General features: G+C 41.8%; 1 long non-coding RNA gene across 1 annotated transcript; it reads left to right on the top strand.

Annotated features, from left to right (window-relative positions):
- The first annotated feature begins 4,799 nt into the window (after nucleotides 1–4,799).
- Nucleotides 4,800–8,586, top strand: LOC119707811. The gene is made up of 3 exons (XR_005258890.1): nucleotides 4,800–4,987; nucleotides 7,002–7,159; nucleotides 8,049–8,586. It is a non-coding gene; the product is annotated as an uncharacterized LOC119707811 (long non-coding RNA).
- The last annotated feature ends 18,275 nt before the right edge of the window (nucleotides 8,587–26,861 follow it).

Below are 26,861 nucleotides of genomic sequence, written 5' to 3'. Positions count from 1 at the left end.
GAATAAGTAAACGGCCTCTGTGAGCCCCACGGTGATATCATGCACCATAAATGCATGCTTGGCCTCCATTGTGTCAACAATCCCTCACGTTCTCAAAGGCAGAAATGCCAGTATAATTCTCAAACTACACTGACTAATAAACAGGTTAGTTCTATTACTTGTTTCTACCTTGAAGGGTAAGATTAAATTGAATTTATAAGGCTACCATAAAAGGAGAAGTCATATGGGTAAGCATAAAGTGATTATTTGTTTGTTCACTCTAAATTCATTAATTTGGGGTTTGGGGAGCGAAAAGGGAGGCCAGAAGAAGAGAGTGATTTACATATAAGTTTTTTTGGGTTTTTTTTCTGGCTAGGGGAAGGCTGGTCTTGAAGATCAGTTTCTCATCACTAACTTTGGCCAGACTGTGACATACAGTACTGATAACTCCCAGCTCTGCTTGCACAAGCAGGATATTTATGCAACAAGATGTCAAGCAACGCTCTCCTGAAAATTAGGAGATCCTTGATTACACAGTGTAGTGTAAAGTTAATGGTGTAATGAGGTTTGTTTGGTTTTTTTTTTCCCTCCCTTCAAAAAACTTGTGTCTAAATGTTTTGCAAAACTTTGAAATCTCCCAAGGACAAAGTGGAACAAAAAAGGTGTCATAGCTGCTTGTGTACTCATTAATAGCATACACTAGCTATCATTGATGAGACAGCCTGTGCTTTGGTGCTTTCTGCAGCCTCTGTGTGTCGTTCAGTGATGTGTGGTTGAGGCTCATCACTCTCAGCCCAGCACAAGGGGAATTTGGGGTCCCAGCACACACAGCTGGGGCACCTCCAGCTCTCACCCACTAGCATCCCCAAGTCCTTCACCAAGGGCTGCTCTGGATGACATTTATCTGATGTCCTCAGATAAATTTTATAGCCACCAGATGTGTTGAGACCTCTGAAAGAGGGAAGTCCAACACTCCTGCCTGAATCACCCTGAAGGTGGATGTGACAGCACAGGGTGTCCTACACATGAGGCCAGTCGTGTTGTTTCCTGTGGATCTTTGTTGTGGCTGGGGAGAGAGCACACATCCCAGTGTGCTTTTCAGGGTTGTACAGTATTATTCAGTCTGGTTGAATGACTACCCTCTGCTTTGTCATCAGAGAATATTTATGACCATCGAAGGAAGGCTGAGTTCCTGGAGACGGGATAAGGCATGGCTTTCTGCTGCCAGACACAGAGTTCCTTTCCGTGGTCACACCAATGTTTTTTCATACTCCCACGGACACCACAACTTTTTTGGATAAGGAAGAAGATGATGGAATACAGATGAGGGAAAGAAATGGCCTCAGAGAACTTGGATACGTGGGGGTATTTTTACCCTTTGGGGTTTTTTCTTCCTGAATTTCAATGAGTGACTTATTGGAAACTTCTTTGGGTTTGAAGTGTTTTTTTTCTTGTTCCACACACACGAAACTGTTTTGGGTTGTTTTGTTTGTCTTTGTTTATAATGCAGCTGAGATAGGGTGACTTGATATTTTTAAAATAGAAAGCTGATGCCTTCTGAGGGAATAGGCGGAAGAGAGGAGGACTTTACGAGCTGGAAAAGTCCTATGGGTCATACCAAGGACAACTTGCTACTGTGAAGGTTGTGCTGGATATGGCAGGGAGGATTTGGTGAGAGTTGCTGTGGAGGCAAGAGTAGTGCTGCTTCTCCTTGGGTGCCAAATCCACTGCTGGTTCTCCAAATTCCAGATCCCAAGGATCCCTGCACCACAGCCACACATCTCTTTTGATTTATTAACTGGTTTTTCCTCTCTTTCTTTTAAAGCAAATTCTAGATTAAGCTTTTCCAACCCATGGCATTAGAAACTATCAGGCTCTGAATGCCAAGCAGGTGCCTTCAATTTCACTCACTGACATCCTGCTATCCTCTATCACTCAATGAAAATAAACCTAAAACAACAAAAAGAAATCCTGTCTTATTGGTGAGGTAAATGAATGGGGTTACAGATCCAGTTTTTTAATTGCTAAGATGCAGAACCCCCACAGAAAATGCTCAGCATCTTGTCCTTTCTTATTTGGATCATTGCCAAAGCCTGCAAGGCACTGGGAGTTTAGGAGCATCTTCTGGAGCCTGTTATGTCCTGCAGGCTGCCCAGCACACCCTGAAGTGACAGCAGGTTTTCAGAGAAAGAAATTGTCAGCGAGCTGCCCAATGTGTTGTGGAACAGGAGAATATGGCAATGACAGAGTGACTTCCAGGGTTTACCAATCAAATGAACAGCGTGAGCCTCCACAAGAGGCCCCTCCAGTTGATGCCTGTTGGGAAAAGCACAGTGCTGTTTTCCATGTTGTGCAATTAAATTAGTGAATAGTATAAGGTATTCTATTTTTTCAAAACCATCACCCTGGGGATAACTTGATAGTTTGAAAGGAATATTTCCTTGTCATTTCTATGTCTATGTTAAAAGCACTTTGCATATGCTAATATTGGGAAGTAATCACTCTAGGGTAAGTCTCTGTGATGGTAATCCTCTTTCCCTTCTCTGCTGTCATTGCCATTTCAAAGCTTCCAGAGCTTGCTGTGGGAATTATTCCAACTGGAGACAGGCACTAGAAATAAATGAAATAAATGCTCTTGTTCTGAGATTTCTGAAAAACATGTTTGCACTGGTGCTGATGGGTTCAAACACAAACTTGGATATGCTTTGCTGACTCCTGCAGGTAGACTGAGAGAGAGGGAGAATGTGGCATTGGTTTTGCATATCTATTATCACCTAATTTTGATTTTGTTGTTCTGAAATACTTGAGGGTTCATATGTTTTGAGGAGTTTAGCAAAGGTACACTTTGTGCAGATGCACTTTGAACATCAGCAGATGAGCGCCAGGAAATCGTGTTGGACAGGGCACTGTTACAGTCATCCTTTCTACCACTTCCTCTCAAACTGATATAAACAGATGCATGTTTTTATGTCCTTTCCCTTGGGAAAGGGAGAGCTCTGAGCACAAATGATCAATATGTGGCTTTTCCGTGGTTACTTGGGAAACTTCATCCCTGAAATCTTTTTTAATCACAAGACAGAATCCAGCTTTTTGTTTTTTCATCTACTGTAAGTTATAGAATCTGGACAATAGGAACAAAGCTGGATGAGCTGGTTTATGCAACAATAAAAACAGGTATGTGTGTTTGTGAAAACTAAGGAGTTTTTAAAAGGGACATAATCACTGCTTTTAAAATAGTGATTCATTTTAGATGTACTGTAGACTTCCATATTCATTTACTTCTCCTTCCAAAATTTTTTTTCATGTTTTATTTTTTCCTTCAGCATTTTTAGCAGATTTATGGAAGCTGGATTTGATGGCTTCTGGCACACCATGATTTCTCTTCACTTAGGAAGGCCCTAAGTGAGGCAGTCCTGTGTGACCATGAGGTGCAGTGGCTGTTCTGTGGCGATCAGTGCCACACTGGTGTGCAATTCCTAGATTGTATTTCTGGTTGTATTGCAGCTCTGGACAAATCACACCTGGGAGGTTTTGGAGGGCACATGTCTGGTGTTTATTTCCCACTGACATGCAGTAACATGAGTGGTTAACAGCTGGCTGTATTTTTTTTAATCCCCCCAATACAGTCTTTCAGTTTCCATGTTCTCATTTATCCCAAATAAAAGGCGAAGGCTTTGGGGTTATCTTCTCTGGAAATGAAGCTCTGCAAAAATATACTTGCAAAGGTCCCTCCAAGAGCAGCAGCAACTCATTCCTACAGCTGGAGCTGCAGGGCACCAGGTGAGCATGGGCCTCCCAGACTGGATATTAAAGGGGTTCCTGAGCCCCTTCTAGACACTAATGGGTGGGTGAGACTTTGAATACCATGCTGCCAGATTTGCAGGCTTGGCAAATAAATTGTGAGGCAGATCGCTCAGAGGGCTGGAGGAGGTGGGAGGTCTGTGGGGTCGTGTTCATAGGATGGGAGGGAGATGGGATTGTCAGTGCTGTGTGTCTAGGAGCTGTGCTGGGAGATGCTCCTGGACCTTGCCCCAGCTTTGAGGAGGGGTTAGGACTTGTGAGGCCAAACATGGGGATTGTTGGAGGTGAGAGCTGGTGTTTTCTAGTGGTACTGAGAGCGATTTTAACAATGCCGGTGAGGACAAACACTGTTACAGGTACAAAATAATGGCACTAGTCAAAAGGCACAATATCCCTGTGGTGCACAGGGATAGGAAGAGGAGAGGAATGGAGAGGAATTGGGAACTCTTGGATCAGTTTTTGACTTTGCCACAGACCTCCAGTGTTACTTTCAGGCAGTCAATCTCTGCATCCAGCATCTGTGAAGCAGCCAGGCTTGGAACAGTTTGTGTCTCTGGAAGCATGTATCTAATTCAGCTGTTATTATCAAAGTTAAATATTAAAGAACTGTTGTGTTATCATAGGATAAAGCCATGCCACACCATTTTCACTGTGAACTTTGTTCTTTTGCTATTACATTTTATTTACATTACATTTTTCAGGAAAAAACAGTGTTTTCATTGCATAAAAGTAAGTTAGGCAGAAATTAATGATGCACGTTGTGCAAGCTAGACTTGTAGATTTGATGTCTGACACTAAAATAAGAGACACATGTTAAATGCCACTAGGAAGATCTCAGGGCTGGTTGTTCAATAAAATGAAGCACAAGTCTGGGCATTGAAAGTAAACAAATAATATAAGAAAGACTTTGTAGAGAGCAGCCTTCCAAAGCCTTTGGAAAGTTCCATACCTTGGGTCTCACTGTAGGCACTCCTCATCCCCTTGGTGTCAGGCATGCTGCTCTGAATTAATTGTTCAAACTTCCATTAATATTCCGTGTCAGACAAGGAAATAACCTAGATAAGATCAATTTTTAAGCATGTTTCTTCAGGAAGGAACTAAAGAGCAGTCCTGAAAAATACCTGCTGGAATGGAAAAATTCTGGATCTTTGGGAAAATAAAGGAACTGCTGTGTGAGAGGAAAAATGCCAATATGTTTGGAGGACAGGTGAGTTTGTTTGCCAAGCAATGCAGCCTTCAAGTCTGTCTTTGAAAGTGCATGGTCAGTTTCTGAGGAGGTGCTTTCAGTTCTAGGAAGCACTGGTAAATGTCAAAGCTATTTACATTTTTCACATAACGGAAGCTTTCTGTGACAATTGGCAATTTGTCCAGTTTGGGAGAGGACGAATGGCAACTTTTGAGAAGTTCATTTTGGGTTTAATTGTGTTTTTCAGTATTCATTGATACTATGCAAGGTGGTAATGACCTAATTGGAGTCTGGATAGTGTAACTCCCCAGTAGACCTCTACAGCACTGTGCCATACACCCAAGCAGGCAGGGATTTTGGCAACCTTGGGCCATCCATGTGCTGTTCAAAACCAGCAGTTCCCCCAGTCCCACACTGCAGTGTCTTTGGTCTAGCTGACGAGAAGTTTTACAGCACAAAGGCAGCTTCTGAGGGATGGAACCCTGAAAGCCACATCTTTTTCTCACCCCTCCAGCCCTAAGCAGAGTGTAATAATAACCCACGGGTTTTTTACAGAATTTCAAATATTTCACCTGTGTTGTATCTACGTTGCCACATGCGCTGATGTGTCATCCCTGAAACATTTCGACTGCCCTGTTAAGCACCTTGTTTCAGCTATCTCAAAACACCTTTTTTTTTTTACCCACTGAGTATTTAAAACGATCCACAGACTGTTTCGGATGGGTTGTGAGCAACTCCAGAACAATGTTTTGAGCAACTTTTGCTCCAAGATCTGTAGGATGGGCCGCTTTCCGTAAGCTCCCAAAAGCATGCCTGGAGCCTCCAAATCAGGGAAGTATTCAGCTGGAAAACCTTTCCCCTTTAGTGGGGAAAAAAAAATCACCAGTATTCTTTGGATGGCCTTTTGTAATGCAGGGACTGTCACAAACCTCTAAACCAGAGACCTCCTCCAGCTTCTGAAAGAGCTGCATCTCTGCCTGGTTGTGCTCTTTGATGGTTTGGTGCAGATGTCACAAAGCAGAGCCTTGCTCTGAGGCACCTCCATGTCCCTGCCTCATCTGCTGGGACAGATGAGGCTGGTGATGTCTCTAATCTACCCTGAATTAGTCGTGTTCTTTACTGCAGTAGCATCTTCAACAACATCTGCTGTGTTCCTTCTCCTGGCAGAGGCTGTGTTTTGTGTTATTGGGGTTAAATCAGCGTATCTGGCTGTGGTTTGTATCGTTCTGTGTGAACTAGAAGTCTTGAAATCTAAAATGCTTGGGATGTCCTTTCTTTCAGTGAAATTGTCAGGGGAAAAATATTGTTAAAAAGGAGGCATAATTTAAATTTTAGGCTCCAGCTGAGGTGGTGCACTGCAGGTTTGCATGTTGATTTTGTAGGCTTTCATGTTGATTCTGTAGACTTTCAGCCACACAGAGCCCTGCAACAAGTTAGACAAGGGGCACTGAGTCCTCTCCTGCAGGAATCCCATTCCAGGAGAGGCTTGATTTGTGCAGGAACCTCCCAAAGAAGTAGCAAAGTCACTGCTTGTTTGTAAGGGCCTGCTAGACTTTATATGGCAGGTAGTGGAACAGGCTTTGGAAATACATATTATAATGGATCATGTGTGATCTAGTAGATCCTTTCTTTTTCCATTTTCCCTTATACGTGTGCTGAACCTTAAATATCACATGACACTTAATCCACACTCTCAGGCAGATGGCTTCATTTTAAGTTACTCATTTGAAGATCAAACTATTTTTGTGCCTGATAGTGTCTCTGACACTGAAAGGTCACAGAATCATTTAATTAGAAAGCTAAAGCAAAGCACTAATAGTACATGGTATCTCCCCAAAGCCACAGCCACCTCCTCTGCAGCTGCTGGATTTGCAAAAAAAAAAATAAAAAAGCCATCAAATAATGGATTAAGGATGCTTTCTAGCCTGAAAGCTTAAAGTAATACACCAATATATGATTCTTAATAGGAATATCATAATTTAGAAACCTGGCCAGCAAGCATCGGATTAATCTGTTGTTGTTGTTATCGTTGCAGGCTGGCAGTACTTCTCTCCAGATGTACCATTTGGCACATTAAGCAATTCTTTTCTTAGAAGGGGAACCTATGTTTTTGCCATGTAATGCAAAACACCAATGGAATCACTACATAAGCAAAATGCCAGTAATGGTACAGTGGTCCAGCCACAAACACTGGTATGTTAATTTTGTTTTATTTTTCCTAGTGTGTCATCTGTAGTACTGTATTTTGTATCAGGACTATGGCTGGGCTGTTTAGTATCAGATTTTAAAGTGTGTTTTCAGCAAGAGACTTAAGTTAGGAAACTAATGGCTGGGGTTTTCTACTTAATATGGATGTAACTATAATTTTTGCTCAATCTTTGAGACCAGGCCAAATTTTCCCCTCAATTATAGCTGTTCTATCATTCAGTTGTATGCATCCACTGTTGATAACGGTACCCAAATAAATTGGAAAGCAAGTAGTCTACACTAAGGCTGTAGCTTATATATGCCATTGCTTCCTAAGACTAGCTAGGCCTTAAAAACAATTTTCAGTTCATTTGTAAGAAGATTAGTTAAGTTACAGCATGTGCAGTTTGTTTGTGGGAAGCAGTGCCTGGCCTTTCCATCCTCTGTGCTACCTGAGTTCTCTGGTGGATCACCCCCAGTCCTTGGGAAGGCAGTCCCCTCTCGGCTGTGTCTCCTCTTGAGGCTGAGCAGCCCCAGCTCCCTCAGCCTTTCCTCATCAGGGAGGTGTTCCAGTCCCCTGATCATGTCCCCCTCCACTGGACCTGCCCCAGCTCCCTCAGCCTTTCCTCATCAGGGAGGTGTTCCAGTCCCCTGATCATGTCATCCTCCACTGGACCTGCTGCAGGAGCTCCAGGTCTTTCCTGTCTTGAGGAGCCCTGAACTGTCCTGGGTGTTCTTGAGGTAATAAATTCCCCAGCTGCTTCTTGCAAGGACCTGAGAACTGGTGACTGGGAAGCTTTCTCTAGGTGATCCTTTAGCGACTTAGAATGGTAAGAAAGAATTTTTCACCTTGCACAAATGATAACAACATTTCTGTCATTTCCTTTTCTTGCAGGTGAAGGACAGAAAAGGGGCAAGGACATGCCTCACATCCCTCTGTCACTGTCCACTGACTCTTTCTGTGTGTTACAGTTTCTTCCCACCAGCAGGGCTACCCTTTCCCCTGCCTGTGACTTCCTATGGGATGAGCAGCAGGACAATCCTTCCTCCTGGTCTCGTGGCCAAGGAGGAAAAGGAGACTGGCCAGGCAAATCACACATGTTTCCTTGGCAGCAGGGAAAGGTGCAAAGCTTGGGGAGAGAGCTGTGACATACTGCCCTGCCTGACTGCCCAGCCTGACCCCTGGCTTGGCTTCTCTGGGGTTTTTCTGCTTCGTACAACAAATGTCCTGTAATTCAAGCTTTGTGTAAGTGGGGTCATGCTACTCTGCTCAGTAGAGTTCCAGTTAGCAGGTTTCTTTCTAGTTAATATGACAGGTGTTTAGTTTTTCCTGCCATTCACCAGAAATCTCACCTTTATTCCTCCCATGTTAAATAAGTCACTTCTGGCTTTTGCCTGTCCATGCAGTCAGAAAATGATATTTTCTGATTACTGTTCCCTGCCTAAAAGCAATGGAAAAGCAACAGTGAAAAAAAAAGAGTGATTTCTTTCCAAGTTTCTAATTAAATAGAGTTGTGTGGCCTTTCCAGTTTGATTAACTCTGTAATTAATAATGATCAGGTAAGGCAGGGAAGTTATTTTTCTTTGGTTTTTTTTTTTCTGTCCCATGAATGCTGGGGAAGAATGCAAGGAAGGCACGCAGTTGTGCGAACACTTTCCCTCTCCTGTTGGTACAATTGCTAAAATCTGGCCATGTTTTAAACCCCTGTGAAGAGCAAAATTTCATTATTCCTCCTCTAGAGGATTTCTGCAAAAAAGCTAATCCTTGGTCCTGCTCAGCCACTGGAGGGAAAAGGAGAGTGTTGATGCTGTGCCCTGTTTTGGTTTTTCTATTTTTTTTTAAAGTTTTTTTTTTAATTACTCTTTGAAGCAAATAGCCCAGGGCAAAACATGGTTTTGAATGTTTGCAGCTACCCTTGGAGCTGAAGTGGAGAGAGCCCCTGCAGCAGTGCTGTGAGCTCAGCCATGTGGGTCCAGCATCGAGGGGGAAAGGGATGCGCATTTTTAAAAAGATGCTAAATGTTTCAATGTGTGTTTGGTCTTTTCCCACTCCTATTTGTGTTGCAGGAAGTGATCCTCTGCTACCTGTGGGGTATATGGGGTGGGGGGATTGAGGTAGACTATGAGATTACCACGGGGCTGTTTCTTCTTTAAGGCAAATATGTTAAAGTTTCAGCTGGTGTGTGAATGTAACTCTCAGCACTGGCACTGCTCTCCTCACCAGTATGTTATCATTAGGAGTCCATGAAAAAAATGTGGATTAGGCAATCAGCCTGTGTAAGGCTTTTCCCTGTGGCACAGCAGCTACTCTTCATGTTTGCTGTATTTTCATAATGACTGAACTTAACATTTTCTCCATTCCAAAGTTCATTCCATTTCTCAGTACTTTTCTGTTAGAGGTGGATTTTCACCCCTGGCTGTCATCCAAATTGCATGTTGAAGGCATTTTTGAGGAAACTTGAAGTTTTCGAGTGTTAATAAAGTGCTGCCTGCTAAAATAAAGTCAGATTGGTTCAATGTTAATGTAAAAGAGTGGATGAATAGTAAATACAGAAATATCAAAACAAATATAGATAATTTAAAAATATCATCTTGTGCTCAAGGTTGGTGACATTTCATGATCTGTTTTAGTATTTTTTGCTTGAGAATTATGCACTGCCATATGCTGAATAAATCAAGCTGCCCTTCTGCTGCTGTTCATGAATTAGAGGATTCTTCTATAGTTACACAAAATCACGTTACGTTCTTTTCCTTCCAAATCTTCCTTGCACCTGTACTTCAAGAGTGCCTACAAATACAGTTTTGTCTACAGCCTATTGCAGGTGCTTTTACAAAGCTGCTCTTTTGTCTTTTGACTGTCTGCCTGAATGTGTATCTTCTCTCTTGACCTCTTTATTTGGGAGTCCTCTGAGGCAAGAGCCTCACACAGCACCTAGACCCTTGCCCATAGCAATACTCACTCTCTATACATCCAACAGCACATGTCTTTTCCTAAGATGAGTGAGTCCTTTCCTTAAGAGAGGAGTTAGGTTGGTCTTTTATGAGATTAGTCTTTTAGCTTAGTTATTGACTTGGTATGTTACTGGAGCTTTGGAATCAAACCAAGGCTCCCTTTACATGAGTTTTCTCCTAGAAAAGGGTGTCCAGCTCATGGGTAGGACACACCTGCAGCCTCTCCCCTGTGCCTCACACCTGTCCACATCTTTGTCCAAAAATCTCGAGGCTGTTGCACCGTGTGCAACATGTGGTTGTTGCAGGCTTGTTCTCCTGAGTTGTGGCATTATGATGGGCCATGCTGTGGAGATTGAGAGGAGAATGATTCTGGCGCTGATTCCTGACCCACTGAGATCCAGAGGATGCATTTTCATTTGATTTACATGATTCACCCACAAGTATTATGGTGTTGCTTTCCAGGAAACAAGAGGAAGGATAAGAGAAAGACTGGGAGAAGTGGTTGGACTCAAGGGTCATAAAGGCTTTTTCCAACCTAAATGGTTCTCTTGAGTGAAACCTTGAAAGGCTTTTCCTGTATGAGCAAAGAAACTGGGTTCCAATACCACCAAGACAACCTTTACCACTTTTTTCAAGATGCCTTGAAGCACATATAAAATTCAACTTCACATCAGTTCTAATATACTTTTATACTACCAGACTCCACTTTAAGTCAAAAGCAACTCTTGGATGAAGTTGGATTTGAAATAAAGAATAACATTATGTAATCACATAGGAAAGTGCTGCTTAACCACCAAAATATATTTAAAATACATTTCTGAGTAGATTTGTTGCTAATTGTGCAATATAAATTTAAGAGTGGACACTTTGTTTCTCCATCATCATGGCTTGCGTGTCTAATATTTTGCACTGAGCTTTGGAGTGCAGCTGAAGTGCAGCTCTCCTTGTAAACCTGTTTTTGATCTAATCCCATTTTCTAGTTAAACATTTCAAATGAAATATACTGAGCAAGAAAAAGTGGACTACTTTGGGGTGTTCTATAGGCAGAAGATTGCCTGAGGACTTCCTTGTTGACTGTACCTTATCTTGCTGTGTATCCAGTAACAGATCAAGTTGAAGTGTAGGTACCTCAAGCTCTGTTTAATTTTCTTTTTCTTTTTTTTTTGGTTTTTTTTTTTTCATCTCCAAGTACATGGATTAGAGCTATAAAGATGTTGGTCTAAGTCACAAGAGTTTTGGAGACTGGAAATGCTTGATTTCAGTAGTTGAATTTAAAGTTATCTGAAGGTAAATATTTCTTATCTAGATGGTGTGTAAATTGTGTATTCATCTGATTTCCTTTCCTCACTGGTTATCATTTTCCTTTGGTGGGTGGTTCATTTGGCTTCCTAAGCAGAACTAGACAAACTCCTAAATCACTCCAAGCTTTCCGTGAGCTGTGTCACCTTTCTTTTTTTATTTTCTTTAATCGTTCTTTTCATGCTTCCGTAACGAGCTGAAGTCTTGTGAAAGATTTCCTATCATCTTCTGTGTGCCTGTCTCAAACTTCATACCTCAATATTCGGTGTGTTTGATATTCAGCTACCTTCTCTCCAATATTGCATGCATGGGGGGTTGGGATTTCCAACATGACTGCAAACGTTACCTTTCCAATAATACGTTGCATTGGATCAAAAGGTGCAAACACTGGAATTGGGAATGCTGGATTTATGTGCCCTTACCACTCTAGGGACCTGTAACCTGCTGCTGGAAAGTCTTATTCAGGTTCCCCAAAGATAATACCTTGCTGGAATTCTCTGATAAATGGCTATTTTGTGTTGCTAAATAGTTTGTATAGAGCCCAAAGCTGACTAAATTCCAGTGATAGTCCCAGCTTTCAAAAAGGATGTGTGTGATGGGTACTGTAATTGTATGGGCCTTATTGCAAGTACCATATGTGGGTATTTGTTGTAATATCGAGTAATTATAGCAATAAATGCTATTAATCGATTAGTTAATTCAATGCTTTCTACTCTGAGCAGTCATTCAGAAAAAAAAATTCACCTTTCCTCTGTACCATTATCGCTCCATAACACACCGTTATCAGCAAATACCTGATAATATATCCCTACATGCTTGCTGTTGGGAAAGAAATTAATATTTATACTTCTACTGCTGCAACCATTGCCTGCCAGAGTGTGTGGATGTCTCAGTTTTTGATATCTCTTGGCGTTTTAAACTATTTTTCTACTGTGGATGCAAATCCTGTCTTTAGCTTAGCGTTGTTCTGCCTTGTGGGAAACAGGGAGTTGTCCACATTGAGTTGAAAGCAGGGTTTGACTCCTGGAATTTCTTTCCCAATGGTGCCATGTTAGGCAAAATGGAAACCAGCTTGACTCCAGGTGTCCAGGTGAACTTTTCTCAGCTTGGCAAAGCATCAGTACTGTGTTGCACAACAGATTGGTATGAGGAAGGATTGATGCACTGATGTCTCTAGGTTGACTGTATACTTTATGGTCATACAATTAAAAATATTATTTTAGAAGAGCATATTCTCCCAGAAGGACTAACTGGATCTTCTTACAATCCCTACCTGGTCCCTGCCTGTGCACACCTGATGGTTCTGCATTTATCCCAGCAAGCCCTGCGTGGAGACACTTGTTTTCATCACAACTCTTGATGTCCTTCCAGAGCTATTAAATTAAGAGCTGGCTTGCCCTCCTTTGAATACCCAAGTGAGAGATGGAGGAAGGAGGTGGAAGTTTGGTACCATCCACATACATCTCAAATGATTTAAAAGCAAATTTGGAGGGATTATAGCAGCAAAGAATGTAGGTGCCGTCCTGAAGTTATGTGCAAATACACTGCTTTATAGATCTCTTTTAAAACTCTGGCCATGCTGAAGTATTAATTTACTGGCTGAGAAGCTTTGAAAAATCTCAATTTCCATGTCAGCTACGTGAAAAAAATGGGGTCTTGTCCTCTGGTTCTGTGGCCTTTTGTACTATTTTTTCTGCATGTTAGGGATGGTCTCCACTGCTGCATGACCTTCCTGAGCAGGAATATTGATAGACTTCCAGTTAGGCTGAGGTAGTGATTCACTTTTTGGTGGCATTTATGCAGTCTCCCCTGCCAAAGTTGTGCAGCTGCTTTGTATTTCATCTCGGGAGCAGCGTTTCCTTGAAACCAGTCTTCAGGAATCCAGTGTATAACTTGGAGAGGGGGAGGGTATCCTCAATTTCATTAAAATTATATCCAGGACTTCTGTGGAGGAAAAGTCTTGGAGAAAGGGAAGAAGCCAGCATGCTATTAATGAAACATTAGATTCCTTGCAGAACACCACTTTCCTTGCAAGGCAAACCCCAAAAAGCGGAAGGAGTCCTTCTTGAGTTTCTGATTTCTGTGGCCCTTTGAGCTGATTTGCAGCAGTGAGAAAAGGTGCCAATATCTTTGTATTGTTTGGCAGAGAAAAGATTACCTTGTAACTCTTCTTGTCTGGCTATGGCCTGGCACTGGATCATGACCAGGTTGATGGCAGCCTGACAGTTTTAAAAGAATATGTTGGCATTTTATGAAAAGGGAAGTTATTACACTTGAAAGGAAGTAAAAACAAAACCAGAAAACCTACGCTTGTCAGTTTTATGGCAGAGAGGCTGTAAAAATTCTGGCATGTTACTTCAGCCAATCCCTGCAACAAATTACTGAGCTAAATTGATTACAAAATCAAAGATGGATTTACATAAGCATTTGTGTTTTAGTTACCCTGCTCTTAAAATGTGTCAGACGCTCAAAAGAGTCAACCCCATGCCCCTTACAGTTAAAATTAGTTTACAGCCTAAATTTAGATGTGTAGCAGCAAGAAGGGAGCATAGAAAGAAAAGAAGAGCATGGGAAGGGATGAGACCTCCTGGGTCACTGGCTCCAATCCCTCCCAGTCTCAGGAAACCACATTGTCTTACCCCCTTTCAGACTGTGTTATGGTCTTCTGACATTCTGTTAGATAATACAAAAGATGGGGAGTTAAATTTACAGATTTGTCCCAGTTCAGTATAGTTTTTGTCTGTCTGTATTAACTGCAGGATTGGACCCACGCTGAGGCTTATCACAAGTTTCTGCTGGTGGGCTCTGTTTTACAGCAGGAGATGTGCCAGGGAGCTGGGGACTGTGGAGACAAAGGCAGCAGCATTAGTGAGCAAAGTGTGAAGAACAAGGAGGATTCAGGGTAGCTCTTCCAGCAACCAGGAAGAGCATAAACTTGGAAAATAGTGTTTTCAAACATTATCATTTCTCCTTCTGTTCCCAAGCTGCTGTCAGGGTAGTGAAGCAGATCACTTTGCCCTGGGAAAGCCTAATCTGCAGTGCAGCCTGGGGTGAGCTATGACACCTGCCTGTGGCCAGAGAATCTATCACTTATGGCTCCATCCCTACAGGGCCTGTATCTTCTGGGCAGTGCAGCCTTGTGTGCTGAGGCTTGCAGGATTTTTTTTTTTTTCTTCAGGTCAATGCAATTCTTGCCCCATCACAGTTTTTTAACCCAAGTAGGTCCAATGTCTCCCGTTCCAATAAAACTGAATAAATTGGAATACATTTTATTTAGATGCTGAAAACAAAGTTGGTGGGGTTTGGGATTGAACTTAGTAAAGGAAGCATGTTTTTGGTATGCTAAGATTCATTAAAGGATTTTAGACCTTAAGACTCCTCCTAGTACGTAGCTCCTAAACAGGTTCTTCCATGAGATAAGAATAAAACCTCCCTTTTCTGAGGTTTCATAAAGTTTTCAGTCTTGTGCAAGTATAGTGGGAAAACCTAAATATTACCTAATAATTATTACTTATACTTACATTACTGAATTATAACCTATATTACTCAATTATTGGCTTTTTACTGAAAAATGTTTTGTCTAGAAAGTGTGCTTGAGAAAGATGTGCTCAGATTTAGAGTCCAAATTTCACCTTGAGGACATTAGGTGCTTATGTTCAGACTTTGCCTTTTATTGTGGGTTTGTTGGGGAAGGTTTCCTATTTACTATTTTACAGATGTGAAATTCAAAATGCTTCTTAACCATTCAGGGGTATTGTTAAGATAAATATTTGAGGAAAAAAAAAATAGCATGGTAATATAGAGTCACAGCTGACTGGTGAGCACCCCAATGTCAATTGTCAAAATCTCTTGCTGCTTCATGAAAGCAAAGGTGAGTAGAAGAATCAGAGCTGCCATTTAAAAATGAGATTTGCATACAGCTGTGTTGAAACTGCACCTTGGGAATTCGTGCAAAAGGAAGTTCTGCAGATCTTCTTGTTAAGGAAATCTTGTGAGAAAATGTGATCATTTTTGCTTTGAAGCCCTTGAGAAGAACTAAACCACGAACAAATGAAGTTTAGAGTCTGAGTTTGCTTTCAGAGCTCTACCATCCACCAGCTATCTGTCTGTAAGTCAGTCAGGCATGTGTCTGTCTATCCCTGTAAATTTGTGTGGTGAAATACGGCCAAGACCAGCAAGAGCTGTGTGGATGAGGATGGGAATTGCCTGGCAGAGCCACCTTGCTGCTCCAGAATACCATCAAGCTGTTCAGATAAAGATGAGCTAGCACAATGTCGCAGCTGGCCAAGATGAGCATGGGAAAGAAAAATATGGTGACAGGAGATACAGAAGTGACTTGGTGTGCTGGCATTCCTTTCTTTTAAAGGTAAAAGGGTAAAATTCCTTTCTTTTAAAGGGCTTGTCACTGACAGAGAGACCCTCTCACATTCTATTGTGGTAAAACTTTCATCTTCCAAATAATACCACGAGCTGTATGTTTCAAGGTGTAATTTGTGTACATGTATTCTCACACCATAGGAATTCAGCATCATCTCCTCACCCCACAGCCTCATCAGCTCAGAAATCTGCTGGTTCATTTGGGCAAAGGGTTGGGGTTTTGCTTATTTTTTAATTTTAATGCATGTGTTTGGTAAATTGCATTTCCTTCTAATGTTAAATTCTATGCAGGCTGAGATCCTTCTATTGTGCTTGATTAACTAAAACTCAAGGATAAATCTTCAAAAGAAGAAGGTTTTCTAATTTCCATGGAGTGGCTGCACTAGGGGACTGGGAATCTCATCTTGCACCTCTAAGTATCTAAGCTCAGACTTTTGAGTTAGTGTAAGCAAAGCTCATTCCTGAGAAAAATTGAAACTGAGGAAGAAAATAATAGTATTTCTAAGGAAAAAAAAATGCAACATACAGTGGGGGAGTTTATCCATCTGTATTCAACATGAAACCCTGTGTTGATTAGGGGCTTTGTGAAAAGTTGATTTTCCAGTTCAGCAAAACTTATAGAAAAAACATTTGCTTCAGGTCAGCTGCAGCAAGTTGCCCTCCTTCTCACTCATAAAAATGAAAAGCAAGTACTCTAACTTTATTCAACCTTTTTGATCTAAAGCAGAGCTTTAGAGCAGAGCTTCTCCCAGAGCTTGGTCCTGATCACTGGACTCAGGAGGATTCTTAATTTCTGTGGTTACAATGGCACTTGAGGTCACACATAACCAGGCGCCAGAACAAGGAACACGATCCAGGGTCCCAGCCCCTGATGGGTGTCTAACCAATGGAATGTCATGGCTTGAGGAAAAAGTTTTCATCAGTCCCTTGAGAGGAGGAGCTTCACTTTGTCTGAGATGGGCCACAGATGAGAGGATGTTGATCTGTGGCTGATGGAAAGGGAAAGCGTCCCTGTGCTGGCACTGCTGGGACACTGCAAATTCCGTGGGCAGTTCTGGGCTCCTCACTGCAGGAAAGACCTTGAGGGGCTGGAGCATGTCCAGAGAAGGGAATGGAGCTGGATAAGGGTCTGGAGTACCAGGAGCAGCTGAGGGAGCTGGGGTGGCTCAGCCTGGAGAAAAGGAGGCTCAGGGGGGACCTTTTGGCTCTCTACAACTCCCTGACAGGAGGGTGCAGCCAGATTGGGATTGGTCTCTTCTCCCAAATAATAGGGAGACTGGACATGGGGAAATGGCCTCAAGCTGTGCTAGGGGAGGTTCAGTTGGCCATTAAGGAAAATTTCTTCACAGAATGAGTTTTCAAGCATTGTAAAAGGCTGGCTAGGGAATGGTGAAGTTATTATCCCTGGACATATTTAAAAGTCATGGATATGGCACTTGGGGTCATGGTTTAGTGCTGGCCTTGGCAGTGTTTGGTTAACAATTGGTCTTGATGTTTTTAGACATCTTCTCCAGCCTAAATGATTTTGTGATTTATAGAACCGGACATTGCCAAATAGCACTGAGAAGCTATATTAGCTTCTGAATTGGTAGGAAGCATCAGTAGCCTGGATTGACTCTTGGTGGAATAACTTTTCCACATGGCCATAAATTGACGGTTTAATCACAGTGTTAAGGAGGGTTTATTTTTTTCAGTAATAACTTTGGTTAATTTTATTATGTGTTTCACTTTTCAGTCCAGCATTTTTCAATGCGAAAAGAGTGGCTTCAAAAATAAAAGGGAGAAGGAGCAGTGTATGAGGGAGTGTGTCAAGCCTTAGGAATAGTGCCCTGCAGTGTCAGATCTGCAGAGCGGGCCAACCAACATTTTTATGGTCATTTTTGAAAAACCTTCCTTCTGCAAGTTTGGAAAAGAGAGCTCTGCTCATCTTCATGGTGAAGCAGTGGTGTTGAGACGGTCCTGTCACATGCAGATCCTTTGCTCTAGATGCTTTGGGGTTTGATATTGTGCCTGAGAAGGTATGAGATCATAGCCTGATCTCATACCATCTGTTTAACAGATGGGTGTGTATGGCAAGGCTAATGGTTAAAAACCTGGCTCCACTTAGGTCAGTGGTATCAAGATCTTACCCATGATTGGAGGGGGAGGAAGAAAAAAGTGTCCAAAGATAGGTCTCCTAAATCACTGCTGGGAAAGCCTGTAGGCTTTAGAGCCTTGTTTATTTACCCTTCTGAAATTGGGCTGATAGTTATTTGTGCTTGGCCCTTGGACAGAGTATTTGATCTTTATGTCTGTGTGTTTGTTGGTGCAGACTATTAATACATGGAACTGCTGAAAGATATGGAAGAAGTGCAGATCTTATTTCTAACAAAACTGTGAAAATTATAAACTTAGCTGGTATTGATCAGAATCCTGTTTGTCCATACTGTTCTGTAATGAAAGTTTCAAGTACCAATCATGTTTATTGGTAAGTCTAGGTGTTCTGTTTGCTGCACCAGACCAGCTGATTAGGTTGTTTTCTTGTTAGCTGAATTGCCCTCTCTTTTTTCTTTCTTTTCTTCTCTTTAAACACCCAACACCAGATAGATCACCCCTGGATTTCTTTAACCCACAGAATACAATTTTTCTACCCTCACTGAAATGTTAAAAGTCTGTGGACTGGAACATGGCTGGGTGGGGCACTATTCAGTTTCCAGCCTAAAATCCGGCAATGGCTCCTAAAATACAGTCCTTGGCAGATTAAACCCAGCTGTTGCACAGGTGCACTGAGGCTGTGCAGCGAGGAAGTTTGCCCACTTATAAACTTCTGCCTGTGTGCGTCATTAAACCAAGATATTTTTGGATCTCAACTATATACTTTTTGTTTTTTTGATTAGGCAAGGCAAGTGGTCTTCATTAAAGCCACAGACAGCAGAATGGTTTCATCTAAATTCTCCCCTGTAATTGCAGAAAGACAAACACAAGTCTCATAATGCTCTGATTCTTCCCCATCCAGCTCATTCAGCCATTTCTATAACTGGCAGTAAAGCCTACAGAATCTTAATTGTATGTCTAATCTGACACTTCAGCATCCAGTCTGCACTGAAATAGTGTATGTGGAGTTACATTTTAAAGATTTTTCTCATTGATTCTAAAAGAGCTGTGATATCCCATTAGGAATATAGTAAAGGGTCTAGAGTCACTCCTATGTGGAGCAGTTCAGGGGGTTGGTGGGGCTCAGGGTGAAGAAAAGGAGTCTCAGGGGGATCTTCTGGCTCTCCCCAGCTCCCTGACAGGGGGGTGCAGCCGGGGGTGTCAGGCTCTTTTCTCAGGGAACAAGGGACAGGACAAAAGGAAATGGCCCCAAGCTGTGCCAGGGGAGGTGCAGGTTGGACATCAGGAGGAGTTTCTTCACTGAAAGGGTGGCCAGGCATTGGCAGGGACTATGCAGGGAGATGGTTGTGTCCCCATCCCTGGAGGTGTCCAAGGAACAGCTGGATATGGCACTCAGTGCTCTGGCCTGGGTGACAAGGTGGGGATCAGTCACAGGCTGGACTCAATGACCTTGGAGGCCTTTTCCAACCTGAACAGATCTGTGATTCTATGGAATGGCCCCTAAATGTAGTAGAAAAGTTGCTTTAGAGAAGTAGTGTGGTATATTTATCTGAGTGAGTTCATGTGCAGATGCAGACTTCTCTTGCCTTTGCAGAATTCTGTAAATAATGTGCAATAAACAACTGCTCTGCAGGCAGGAAATTGTGACTTCAGTGTGTAACTTACCCTTGCTGGCAACTGGGGGAGCCCCAGCTCGTGACAATCCCATTTGTTCCTACTGATTCCAGCTGCAGGTGTGACTGATAGGCAAGGGGAAGAAAAACCAATTAGTCCCCACATGGTTTTGTTCTATAAAGACAATTCTCCTAATGTGTGCAGCCAGTAATGATGGGGCTAATTGTAATCTTTGCCATAACCCTTCCTGGCTTGAAGACAAAGCTTGTCACTTGCAATGACCTTTTCTCAGGTGACAACTAGGGTCTGGAGGCAAAAAGCTTAGCACTTCCATAATGACTGAGAAAGGAGGGAGGTTGCAATTTTATGCAACTGTTTCCATCCCACAATGTGCTGCCTTTCTGATTGTTGACTTGCTCCTGAACAGGACAGGAGGAAAACGAACGTGTCTCTGCACAGGAATCCCCTTGACATTTTGTGTTTTATTTTAAATACTTCTCCTGGTGCTTCTCCTGGCCAGAGGTTCAGTCTGCACTCCTGTTTTTTATAGCTACTGACGTATGCATTGTCATTGTATTTCTCTGATGGGATTTTTTTATCTCAATCCTAAAGCCTCCTGTATCAGTGAGGTCTACAATTTAATTATGTGTTTTGGAAGAAAGCATTTCCTCGGTGTTTTTGATCTTATTATCTGATCGTTGCATTAGGTCTGCATTTGTACTGTATTTGGAAGCAGGCTGTTCTTGTAAGTTTGACTTTAATGGGCTCCAAACAGAAGATTACCATGCTGATTCAATTACTGCATGCTGCAGATCGTTGCAGGTCCTGAATGCTCAAGAACATTTTGCAGTTCCTGAAATGTCTACTTCCAGGCTGAAAATGGGCAGCACGGAAAGGCATTGGCCATAGCATTTCAACCCAAAATTGCACCTAAGTCTTCAAGCTGCTATTGTCTGAAGTGGAATTTGGTGCAGAAATCCCATCTGATAATTTATATTCTTGCAGAAAAGGTCACCATGAGGAATGAAATGCTTCAAAAGAATTGAGGTTGCTATTAATTTTCATTCAAAAATAAATGCTTTAAATGGGGTTATGAAGCAGGAGCTCACTACTGGGGTCAATCCTTGAAGGCTTGAGGCCTGATTAGGTTCAGGCTCTTAAATTGTGCACACAGCTGATACAGCAATTAATGGGATTGTGATCATTGGCTTCAAATGCATGGAGCTGATCCCTGATGTCTCTGAGGTGGACATCAGCAGACAGGGAACTTAAACTGTGTAGAACCTTCACTTTTGCTGTGAAGAGGCTTTCAAGAGCCTTTCATTTGAAGACTGTTTTGCTTGTTTACCAAGGTCTGCTTTCTCGTGTTCCATTTTAAAGTAGACTGGTGTATGTTTTTTAACTCTTGTTACATTTACGTTAATTTTTATTTCACTGTTTGCATAAATCCATCAGTCCTGTTGCTGAGAATACAAACTCTTTTACCTCTCCTCAGCTGATATGTGGTTGAATACCTATTGTCCCATTCATAAGGGACTGCAGAATTGAATTTGGATCCAGTCCCACAGCTGACAATCTGCTATGGGCTGCGGATGTCAATAATGTGAAATTTAAAAAGTAGATGAAAAACTATTGGAAGAACATGTTTGTTAGGGTTATTGTATTAAGCAGTAGATTTCACTGTATGAGTAAGCTGTTATCAAGGTAGAATGTATTTTGAACTTGAATTCTTCAGAAAATAACCTACAGATAAAGCTGGGATAGCATCAGAAAAATAAATACTTTGAATTCATTTTTGCAAATTAATGATAAAATCAATGCCAGAGTTCTCATAGGGGTTATTTTCATGTTTTCAATAAATTTGATTGAAAGATGATGTGGGTCACTCTAGCTTCCCTCTTCATGGCTGATATTCTGCTGAGATTCATGTGGCTTTTCACATGACTCCAGTCTCGCTTTAGGCACACCACCACACAAGAAAACAATTTTTTTAATTTATTTATGTTGTCCTCTAAATCACAGAATCATACAATGGTTCAACCTTTAAGATCTTAAAGATCATATAGTTCCAATCCCCTGCCACGAGGGGTGTAAACATCTAGTGCAACTGTGGCAGAAAAAAGAAAAAAAAGGGGGGGGGGGGGGGAAAGGCACAATTGTTCTGGTTTTATTTAATAAAATCTGCAAAGTCCAGCACAGGTGATTGAATTCCCAGCCTTCTGCCAGTACCTGAAGTGACATCCACGCTCACAGCAAAAAACTGTTCATTTCCATTTGGTTTTTCCTCAGGTACTCCACTGGGGAGAAGAGATTTATCATCTCTAGTCCAAAAGCACTTGTGAACTTTTTGAAAGTTGGTGGGAAATCCTCCTAGTCCTTTGGGTCACAGGACAGTGAGCTCTTTCTCTTGCCATCTGCAGCTTTGGAGCACCTGAGCTGGGAAGCCTGTGCTTGGCATCTGCCTATAAACAAGAGTGCTTCTACTTCTTTTTGTGTCTATGTGTTTGCAGAGCAGCTGAGAAGGACTTCTGTCTTTCTGTGTGTGTGTGACTGAAGGAGAAAAGGGCAACTGGAGAAAAAGGCAAGGAAGATATTATTTGCAATTTTTTATTTTACTTTAGGAATTTTTTTTAGTATAGTCAGTGTAAAATCCATACTCTGATCTTCAACTCCCCATTTTCTATGATTTTCCTTCTTTTTTGGACTTCCCTTGAGATCAACGGTGTAAAACTTTTTAATTTACCTTCATACAGAAAATTTTTTGTACAACAAATCATTTCTCTAGCAGCTGTTTTCTGTGGGGATGATGGCAAAGCACATTCCAAACCATTTAAAGTGCAGGGTCTGAGATTGCTTTCCTTGTCACCATTGCTCAGTACGAGGTTCTCATCAGATTTTCTTGAATAATAGGTGAAGTTATTGCTTCAAAATGAGCTCGACAAACTCATTGAGTTTGGACAAATGATAAATATGTCCCAGTTTAAGCCAGCAGCAAATTTATAATGCTTGTCCCAGGACTTCTTTGTGTCGGGTACTGTTCCCAATTCTCCATGCAGCTGTGGCATTACCCTTCTGTCCTGACTTGTAAGGACCTCTGATATTCCAGTCCAGGCTTTCTCTTAAGCAGAACTTCCCAGTTGTGCAGGATTGTATGGTGGTTTTTCACTGTTGACAGAAGTCCACGAGGATGCAAACCACCAAACTCACATTCTCACTGTGACCTAAACCAGGATTTAAACTGAAGTCTCTGGAGGTGAAAAGCCAGGCTACTAACAAGTGATGGGAGAGCCTCACATAGCTTGCTTCAGATAAAAATCTTAATGTTTAGCTTTTCTGAAACCATTCTGGTCCAGAAAGCAGCATTTCAGTCCCATGAGAGTAGCTTGCCTCTTCTGATTTATTGCATAATGAGATTGGGACTCCATTTCTGAAACACCAACAAAACCACCCTTTTTTTTTTTTTTCACAATGATTTTGACTAAAACCAGTGAGAAAAGACATGCATGCAAACATTAAAACAAAGAAATAAACATTAGGGCCTCATGTTTTGCAATCTCAAACACTGGGTTTGTTTTCTGGAAAACAGTCTGGAAATGTTTCCTCTCACTTGAAATTTTGTTTTACCATAGTAATAAGTCTCAATGAGAGAAGCAAAACTCTGGTCCTTATGCCAGAGGGGTCCAGAAGAAGGACTGGCTTTAAATAGACATTAGAAAAAGAAACTAATAGTAAGAATCTGAATCACTGGGACCAGACTGCCTAGGAAATGGGTGTCATTTCTATCACTGAACATGAGTGGCTAGATAAAAGTTTTGGAGAACTGAAAAATTTAGGGTTGATCCTAAGATAGGAGTGTGCATTATAAATTATCTTCAGGCAGCTTCCAGTTTTATGATTCTGTAATTATTTGTCTGGTGCAACAAAATTCTCAAGTACATTAATCTTCATGTGAAAATATCATCCTGAAAAAACCCTATATCTTAAAGATCACTCATAATTTACTTTATTTGGCATAGCTTAGCAAATACTTCCCTTTTAAAATCATGGCAGCCTTTGCTTGCTGGGGCTTCATTTTGGTCTTCCAGAAAACCTTTGCAACAAAGCACTTGGGAGATGCTAATTGACTCGTAACTATATCCTGAAATTGCTGCTCTGATTTTAACCCCAAAAGAGTGGTTTCTTTTGCATCCTGAAATGAATAGGGTGTTTTCACTTCCCTTATTCTTGATACTCAAAAGTTTAAATATGTGTGGGAGAGACACGCAGGGGAAGAACTGATGATGTGAGAAGTACTAGATACAACTACTGGAAACAGTGGTTCCAGTAGATGAGACCCACTCAGATAATAAAAATGTGAGTCAGCTCTCACTCATGTGCTAACAGAGAAGTCAAATTTTCTCTAACCAACTGTTTTTAAATTTTCTACATAAACACAATGATGCATCAGGATATGTCTAAAAATAGTTCCTCCTCCCATGAGGGATATATCCACAAACCCTGCACAAAACCACTTGTGCTTCTCAAACACAACTACTGTGCTGTGAAGACGTGGGTGAGTGAATGGGCTTGGTTAAGATGAGTTTCAATCAAACTTTAGTTGAAGATAAGAAAAAAAAAATTTATAGAATATAAATGTTCTGAAGGGAAGCAATGAGCTGAACGTGCTACCATGGTTCCTCTGTTTAACACGGGTTTGTCAAGTCTCACCCTGCTCATTGGTGTCATGAGCTTCTCTGAGTCTCTCCTATTTTTGCTAGTTTCTGGAAGTGCTGTGTCCTTAGCAGAGATTTTTGCCTTCCCAATAACTATTAAAAGTGCCCCTCGTCTGAGCTGCATAGTTTCATACAAAAATTTAATTCAGCTGAATTGACATATGGCAGAAAAAGGTCACTACAGCTGTTAGTTTTGCTCTGGTCAGCTCGAGTAGGAGCTGGCTGAAATGGCAAGATAATATTTGAATGTGATATAGGGAAAGTGGTGTTACACTGCAAAGGAGAAACAAGTTCAGTTTTACATTTCTGCTTTTGCTTTTTATAAATCAGCTCATAAACCTGTATTGGTCTGCTACTGCTCTGTTACATTGAGCTGTTGCTGTGTAGCTTGGTGAGAGATGAGATGTTCTGACTGTCCCCTCCTTCTGTTCCAGTGTTAGCTGGGACTGGTTGAAGTGCAGGCAGGTGATGATGCTGCCACTGGGGACTGTGTGGCCAGGAGTTTTAGGGTTGGCTCTGGAGCTGGACACACACGTGGGAGACACAAGGCTGGAGAGGATGTGTCAGGGCAGCAGTGAGGTTTGTCATCGAATGGAAACCCTGCTTTCTGTGAATCACTGAAGTCAGTGACAGGCTTTGTGCTCTCCTCTATAGAGTTCCTTCTGGGAACCATCAGGATGTCAAAATCATGGAATCACAGAATGGTTTGGCTTGGAAGGGTCATTAAAGCTCTTCTCATCCCAACCCCTGTCATGGACAGGGGCACCTCCCAGGTTGCTCTCAGCCCCATCCACCCTGGCCTTGGACACTTCCAGGGGTGGGGCAGCCACAGCTTCTCCAGGCAACCTGTGCCAGGGCCTCACCACCCTCAGAGGGAAGAATTTCCTCCTAGAATTTCCTCCTCTAAACCTACTCTCTTTCAGTTTGAAGCCATTCCCCCTTTTCCTGTCATTCCAGGCCTTGTCAATAGTTTCTCTCCATCATTTGTTCCAGGTTCCCTTCAGGTACTGGAAGGCCACAATGAGCTCACCCCTCAGCTTCTCTTCTGCAGGCTGAAAAAACCAAATTCTCTCAGCCTTTCCTCACAGCAGAGCTGTTCCATCCCTGTGGACATCCTGGTGCCTCCTCTGAACTTGCTCCAGCAGCTCCATGTCCTTCCTGTGCTGGGACCCCAGGGCTGGAGCCACTGTGCAGGTGGGCTCTCACCTAAGAGTACCAACTGCCCCTGAGTGACATAAAGCACTCAGTCAATGATAGAGGTTGTTTTAAGCCTGACACGAGGAGCTCAGCTGCCATAGTTTCACTGAAAATTATGTCTCAGAAGAGCTGTGGTTTTTTACACCTGCTCAGAACCTGCCTTGTGAGCTCCACAGCACCAGGCATCCATCCTGCAGCTGGTCTCTCACACACAGACCTGGGTGAAAGCCCAATATTTCTAGCCTTTCATAAATCCAGATGTCAAAGTTCCATCTTAGACTCCTCTCGAAAACTGTATTCTTAAGATGATTATTTCAGGACCCTGCAAAAAATGAGTTATTGTGGTCTAAATAAGGTAAAAATAGGAATCAATTTTGGATTTTCAAATGTCTTCTGAAATGACATAATCCTGCTCCCGTTTACGCCACTGTTGGGATTGAGGTGGACTAGAGTTAGATGCAAAAAAAAAAAAAAGCTTTCAGGAATCCCATCCTAAGTACAGAAGAAGAGTTAGGGGCGTAAACGTGGTGCACTCTTGAAAAGAAATAAAAAACAAAGAAGCCCATTTGAAGCATGACTTCAACAAATCCTGTCATTTTATGCAAAGAGGTGTTTCACAGGTATGTACAGTTCCTAAAAAGACAACTTCAGCATTAAAATTTGAGAGATTACTGTTAATCTTTTACAAGTTAAAAAAAAAATTCTGGCTGGGCTTTTCAAAGCAGTTTTAAATTTTAAATATAAAATAGTAAGTGTTGCATGGGTTATATTTTGCCTTAATCCTCAAGTGCATAATCCTGAAATAGATTTTGAGCTAAGTCCCCTGTGACCAGAAATATTCCTTTAAACTCTAGGGACTGAGCCAGCTATAGTTTCATTTGATGCCAACTAGCCAGATGTATTTTAAAGAAATAAAATTCTATTCTAAGAAAAATAAATTCAAAACTCTTTACCATAAAGCCTAAAAAATAAAGCTAAAAACCAACACAGACTTTATTTCCAAAACAGCTTAGAATAAATATGAACAAAATCTGTGTCACATGGGATGAGAACTGATGTTTGTGCATTGCAGGGGCATTGCCTGAGCAAGGACCAGGGCAATTGCCTGGACACACACAGGAAAGAAATTACTGCAGGGGTTTTATATTTGATAGTAGAATCTCCTTTCTTATATAGCACTGAAACCTTTTTGACCAAAAACCACGGAAATTTTTGCGACTTTCATTGCTTGGCTGAGTCTCAAGAAGCTTTGCTTTGACTGAAAAGCTCTAAATAATGAAAGAGAAGCACAGGACTGGACAGGGTCTGATTCTTGATGCAGTGAATCTGGGTGCAGGGAGGCTCCCCTGGCCTGGCCCGTGGGTGTTGGGATCACACACACAACTGACTCCTCGAGTGATTTACAAACAGGGCTTAGAACTGTTCTGAAGTTACACCCTCAAAGGCATGCTGGTGCCCCCCTG

Source organism: Motacilla alba, chromosome 1A (assembly GCF_015832195.1).
Source record: "Motacilla alba alba isolate MOTALB_02 chromosome 1A, Motacilla_alba_V1.0_pri, whole genome shotgun sequence".
NCBI lineage: Eukaryota > Metazoa > Chordata > Aves > Passeriformes > Motacillidae > Motacilla > Motacilla alba.
This window is presented reverse-complemented; position numbering and strand designations above follow the sequence as displayed.